Raw genomic sequence first — 7,254 nt, forward strand, 5'->3', positions numbered from 1 at the left:
TTCTGCCAGTAGCGGCTCTCCTGACAAAAACCGTGTGTCTCGTTCATGATGTGACCTGTGGGGAAAACTGGCTTTAATCAAGCAACCTAAAAATGGTATGCAGTTGTGGTCCTGGCTCAAATATCAGACAGTGGGGGAAGAAAATGAAGGGGTTGGAAAAAGCTTTCAACGCAGCAACCTGTGAAAACAACATTCTTAACCCTCTCTGCCGTCCGTGCTTGTACAGAAACTGGGACGGAACATAGGCCAGGGCCAAAATAAAAGTGGTCCCTGTTACAGAATTAGATAATTAAAAAGTTGCCTGCGTATGCAAATCAGTGCAGTTTTGAATATGTTAAGACAAGCGGTGTGAGTGTTTTGCAAGGAATGGGAGGGTGTATGCATTTGTCCTCGCTGCGGGCAATGTTTATGTCAACAGTAAACAAGGCAAGGCCTGCAGCCGTGAATAAGTGACGGCGGGGCAGCTGAAGCCTTTGATGTGGCAAATGCTGATGGCAGGGGGAAGCCTGTGGGGAAATGCGAGGGGCGGCCGTGAATAAGTGACGGCAGGGGGCGGGGAAGCTGAAGCCTTTGATGTGGCAAATGCTGCTGGCAAGGGGAAGCCTGTGGGGAAATGCAAGCTCGTGCACGAAGGAGCTTGTGGTCACGTGATTTCACGTGAACTGTTGAGAATCCTCTTCATAAAAAAGTGGATGGATGGCAAAAGGTCTCTCTACAAGACCTAAAAAGGAGAGTGAGCTGCTGCGAGGAGTGAGATTGCCGTCACAGTTTGCCACTTTGGTAAAGGTTGGTTGGTGTAGAGCTGTGCTGGTATTGGTTGAATAAGTCATAGAGACCCACGCTGGGATTGGTAACCATTGCTGAATAGAGAATTGTGGGTGAGAAATTGTTTCCTGCTTCTAACAAAAAGTAATTTGTGAATACTGCATATTTTGATTGAAAATAAAATTCTTTGAAGCATTACAAAGGCTAGTGAAGGGAGATGTAATTATGCCTGATAAAAAGCAGTAGAGCTACTACCTGACTGTTTGTGTATCAGGATGAATTATGGCATTTGACAAGGGTTTCCACACGTGTTTGGCTCGCACAGTGGCACAGGATCACTGAGAACAATGGTTCTTTAGCATTTCCTCATTATGGGACATTGAATTTGATAATCATTGAGTATTTAAGAAGGACGCTGTATGAAATAAAGCCGCCTCCCAGACCTAAACAATACAAAGCACTTAATTCTTGGGAACATATGGCTCAAATTAGGCAGAGAGAGAGATATCAAAGGAGAGTCAAGAAAGCTATACACACTTGTGCAGATTGTAGATTTTTTTTAAACCATCTTTATTGAGGTTTGCAACATAAACAGCAGCAATGTGTGACATTTTACTTTCCTGTTATTTCAGCATGTTTCAAATAAGTCGAAGCAGTGAGGCATATATACATTTTGATACGGGATGCATTCGCCAGTTAGGGAGTAATGTCCCTTCAGTGCACTCCCTTGGATAAATTAATCTTAGTGTATCTGGGTAGCTCTGATCATCCAATTATTAATCCAATATGTAATCACAGTTCTCTCAAAAGTTCAGTGTTATGATTCTTCTTTATTCATCAATGAGTAGCATTTTCTTCAAAGACATATAATGTTGTATCATCACATTATTTCATTCAAGTATCTCATGTATATCATAATCCCGATGCTTTTCAGATTGTTGATTAGGGTAGAACGGATACATGGCTGATTTTGACCATTCGTCTTGAAAGACCTGCAAAGGTGTCATACTCCACCAGAGTAGCACTGATCGGCGCGAGGTCGGTGGCAATGTCTTGAGTAAAGGAGGAGTACTTCAACCACGTATAAGGACACTGAATTTGTTCTACCTGTGAGCGGGATGCTCCATGTGCAACCCTCCTCGTGCAGTCGCACCACTAGGGGCTCCATGTTGAGCGCAATCAGCAAGGGATGTGTGGGACCCTGCCTCGTCCCTCGACCGACCGAGAAGGTGGTGAGATGACGCGGCTTAGGCAGACCCAGGAGGTTGGTCTAGAATATAGTAATCTGGTGCATGCTAGTAGCCTGGGCCCGAGAGAGCACCACAAACAAATAGTGCCATGTTAGGTTGTGAAACGCCATCTCCAGATCAATAATCAGGAAAGCCGACTGTGAGAACCACTCTTGTACCTGGTCCTGAGCATGAAAGAGGTGACGAATATTCTGTGAAGTGATGCGTCCAGGAACAAAGCCATTTGGATCAGTGTGCACTAGTTCTGGGAGGATCTGGGTATACTGATCAGCCAGGATTTTGCTCGTGGTTTACCCTGCCGTCTGGTCCGTGGCCCACAGGGGCCCAGTGTCGGTTTGGCATGCTGTGCTGGAGGTGGCCCCTGATGTTGATCAGTCCAGTCCCAAGCCTACTTAGGATGAGTGAAGAAAACAGTGGTGTCGCCGGTTATTATCTTGAGTCGGGTGGGGAACAGCAGTCAGTACTGAACCCCCTGATGGCGGAGGAGCCACTTGATTTCCAGGAAGGAGGAGTGCTGTCACTGAACAGCTCGGGTATAGTCAGGAAACAGCATAATGTTTTTGTCTTCACCCAAAGTGGGCTTGCCAGTCAGCTGCACGGATTGTAGCATTGCGGGCTTTGAAGTGCAGTAGTTTCACCAGCACATAGGTTGGGGGTCCGACAGTGGATGCATTGCTGGGACACGATGTGGTGCTCGCTCCAGGGAGTAGAAAGAGGTAAGATCAAAGGACAGAGTCAAGGCCTTGAACCAGGTCTCCATATAAGCGAGCAGGTCCGCTTCTTCAATTCTTTCTGGGAGCCCAAGATACAGATATTGCTCCTATGGTAGCACCCCTTTAAGTCCTCCGCTCTGTTCTCAAGATGTGTGACCCAGCCTTACAGGTCCCGGATCACTGATTGGTTGCCCTTTGTGAGCTGCTGCAGGCCGGACAGGTTCCTCTTCTCACCATATGAGACCCTGTCTGCGAGCTTATGGTGGTCAACCTGTAGAAAGTTTAAGTCTCCAGCCCGGGAGCCGAATCTGGCCTCCATGGAGACTCTGGCTCTATAGCTGCTAGGACCTTGTCTAGCTTGTCTGACAATGAAAAGGCAGGTGTGTCCCCCCGCTGTGGGGTGTGGGGTGTTCAGGACTGTAGAAGGTGGATTTGTGGAGGTCGACGGCAGCGTAACCTTCCCATGGCTGAAGAGTCCTATCCGATGGGTGGGAGTGTTGTTGGAGGAGTTTGCAAGTGGAGACTCTAGAGAGTATTGAGGTAGTCGCCTGGGGTTGAAGCAAAGGCTGAGTGGGTGGAATGTAGTTTATTTTGCCCCCTGCGGTGTGCACTGGAGTGCCTGGCCGGGGTAGGCCTCAGTAAGGGTGATGCACAGTCTTATGTCGAGGTAATGACCCACCTGATTCCTCCTGCTTCTGCCTCACCCTTCATGTGTCTTGGGTATCCCCACAACCACAACTTGGGGTGTCGCTGGAAGAGTTAGGTGTCAATGCTCGCCTATGCCCCTGACGCCTGGTGTCATCTTCGCGTCGGGCAGTATGCTGAGTAATTTATCGACTCCGGAATCCCATTAAGTGAGTGTGCCACTGCTTTCAGGGGAGGCCCTCGTTTTCAGCCATGGGCCTTGAGTCACAGTCTACCGTCATCCAGAGGCAGAAATCTCCTCAGGCCTCCTTAGAGCAATCCAATTAACCCAGCAGTTGTGTTGGGCATCAAGAGGAAAGGGCACAATGAGGGAGGGAGCACCCCTCCCAAGTCCACTAATTTCACTCAAGCCCTCCGTGTGCCTCGAACATGGCGCTGATTGGGAACAATGCTGACAGGGAAGGGTAAAGCTCCAGTCAACTGTCGCCATCCCCACCCATGCCGCTCCCTGCCTTGTGACGCATGTGCCTCATTTATGGCACCAATGTGCCGTCTGCACTAGGCCGGGTGGCAATCCAGGGGTCCCACAATGTTGCGTGTTGTCCAGCATGTACAACCAACTCAGCAGAGGGTCTAGAGAGGCGGAGTCTGCTTTGGAGCCGAGAGCAGGAGGAGAGATGCAGTTTACAGCTGGGCCCCCTTGGAAGTTTTGGTCACAGGACTCCTTTAGGCGCCTCAGTGTTGGCACAATGTGGGGAGGAACCAACCTCTGGATGCCCCCAGTATCGTGCTGCCTCTCAAATGCTATTGCAGTGTGGGTCCAGATGCGGTCCTGATTCAGCAGCCGCGGGTCAATGGTTGCCGCTATGTGATGGGCTCTGTGCTCCCTGTCATTACAGCCGGCCTCCTAGAGGCAGCACGTCTCTGCGTGACTCAATTATGGTACTTAGGTGGGTGAGATGATCCTCCTTGGAGCCAAGATGCGAGGGCCCCCTCCTCCCAAGGCTGCTCAGTGCGGGCCTCCTTGGCTCTCACCTCTTCTCCGGGAAAGGCTCACCTAGGTGTCTGGACAGTGGGCCCTGGCTACAGTCCCCAGTTCCCCGCTGCCTGCTCATCTTCCAGCCACAGACTGTGCTAGTGGTCACAGCTTGTCACCATGTTGCCAGCCATCACAAGACTTGCTACCTTTCGCCTCCAGTCATCTCCTGAGCTGGGCTCAGTGCACTGATGTGCAAGGGGTAAGGAGTCGTCCTTGTGCCACAGCCGCCTCCCTGTTGTCTCACTGGCCAGGATAGAGAGCAATTGTTGGGCAACCTGCCAGAGCACTAAGGAGCTGCTCCCATCTTGGCTGGCTTGGCCAAGCCTGTGCGGATGGTAGATGGGATGCAAAACAGAAAGCCTGGAGAACTGATATGATAGAGGGAGTTAGATTATATTCTGCATTGACAAGTGAAGCGAACGGTAAATGCACAGAATTAAAAAAGAACCAGAGAACACAGAGAATAGAGTTGACGAAAGTGACAGTGAACTAGATGAGGATTTTATGACTAAATTATTGTTAAACTGTCCACCACTTTTCTTTTTTTTTCACTGAGCAAAGACAAGTTACAGTAATATAAAAGAGATAATTCATAGACAAATACATTACGAATAGTAGATATTAAACCACATTTGATAATAAAAATACAGTCATAGCAATTCATAAAACAAAAAAATGGCTACTCCAATAAGGAGATCTTCAAATACTAGCTACCACATACAGGAATAAGCAGTATCCTTTAAAAATACAGATCACAAACACTGAGTCTAAAAGCAGAGCTAATTCAGGCCTGCTGGGATTTCCAAGCTGTGAGTGGCCCCCAGATCCTATTCCCCTTAATCTTCCCCTTCCTGCCTCTTTTATCGTACAGAGCTGTCTCAAGCTTATAGACATGCAGAAAACGTCTTTTCCGTTGCTGGAAGGTCGGTAGAAGCGGATCCAGGAAAGCAGAGGCAACACACAGCCTATAAACTAACATCGCAATAAAAGTTATCTCCCTCCCAATTCCCCAAGCTTGTTCGTCTATTCCTCATAACATAATCTGAGGAGAGAGTGGAATTTCTAATTCAATATGTCTCGCAGAAAGCCTATTATTTCCCTGGCTGTTGATTCTAGGCAAGGGCATGTAGAAAAGATTTGAACCATTTCCGCTCCTTCCGCCCTGCATCTAAAGCACTGGGTCCCCTCTACTCCCCCCCCATTTTACGATTTTTGAGGGTGTTATGTACAGATTGAACAGGGTTTTATGATGCTGTGACTGTAAGTTAGCAGAACATAATATTAAGCCCCCCTTTGCCAATGATTCGAGAAAAGAGGTGTCCGTTAGCTCTAGCCTGAACTGCCACTTCAAGCAGTGTTTATCCAGGGACTCTTCCAGTAAACAACTATATAGCTGAAAGATTGAGAGTATCTCATCCTTCATTAGTAGTTCCATTAAAGGGACCCATGTAAAGCCTGCAGCACCACCGGCTTTCTTATATAAAAAGCTCTTATTTGTAGGAACTTGAAAAAGTCCCGGCACCAATATTATCTCTTTCTTTGACTACCTCAAAGGATGTGATATGATCTTCAGCCAACAGATCCCCTACCCTACAAAAACCAGCCTTGCCCCATCTCACCAGGGAATCATCTTGTAGGGCCTTGGGTACTTGATCATTCCTGATGAAAGGGGTAATCTGCTGAATCTGCCTATCCCAAGCCGATTCCGAATCCCTGTCCAATTTCGATAGGCTAAGATTAAGGTCTTGAATTTTGTCTTTTTAAAATATCTAGCTTCATAAAATTTAACAAGGCAGACTTCCGCCCTAGTGCCTATCAAGATCTCAAATATTGTTGGAACATAGCCAGGATCGACCCCTTTCCTTGCCTTATTCCTGAATAGGGGGCTATAACACTGCAGAACTGAAGCTAAATAATATATCTTAAAGTTAGGGAGCCCCCACCCCCTCTTTCCCTAGGTAGATTTAAGAATGCATTGGCCCTCCTTGTCTTCCCATAGGACCAGATAAACTCTGAAACCTCTCTTTTTAATAGCTTGAACCAATCATTATGTACAGCTGGGGTATAATTCGAAAAATATAAAGTAGCTTTGGTAAGAACATCATTTTTACTAAATTACACCTCCCCATAATTGAGAGTCTTGGGTTATTCCAGCATCGAAAGTCCTTCCTGATTCTCCCTATTATAGGGGAAAGGTTTAGATCTACAATTGCCTCCACCTTTGTCGTTATAGTTATAGCAAGATATGTTACTTCATTTACTATCCTACCATCAGAGGCTGGGGTATACCTATTTATCTAAATCTGGGTCTTAGCCCTATTTAGTAGGAAGCCAGATTGGACCCCGAAGTCTTTGGCTATGCTTTCAACCGACTGTAATGCTCTATCCGGGTCAGTAGTGATTACTGCCACATCTTCAGCATAAGCCAATGTCTTAGTGTCCCGCCCCTGTATGCTTTTGGGGATGATACCATAAGAGTCCTCCAATTGTCTCAGGAATGGGTCTAGATCACGGGTACTCATAGTACAGCCTGCGGGCCGCCAGCGGCTTGGCAAGCCTTCCCTGGCGGCCCGCGGACCTTGCAGACAATTTACCCGTGTTTTAAAAAAATAAAAAATTAAAGAGTGTCAGCAAACACTGTGCGCCGCGAGTCTGAGGGACTCTGCTGCTCTGTGGGGGCCCGGGCATTCCAGTGATAGTCAGAGTGGAGCTGCAGGGGCGCTAAGAGGTGAAATACAAAAGCCTCATTAACATACAAATGGTCTTTTAAAGACCTGTGAAGTGCTTGGGTGCGGCTATGTGTGTGTGTGCCAGGAAGCTGTCTCAGCCCGGGCACACACAG

Source organism: Lissotriton vulgaris, chromosome 12, assembly GCF_964263255.1.
Source record: "Lissotriton vulgaris chromosome 12, aLisVul1.2, whole genome shotgun sequence".
Lineage (NCBI taxonomy): Eukaryota > Metazoa > Chordata > Amphibia > Caudata > Salamandridae > Lissotriton > Lissotriton vulgaris.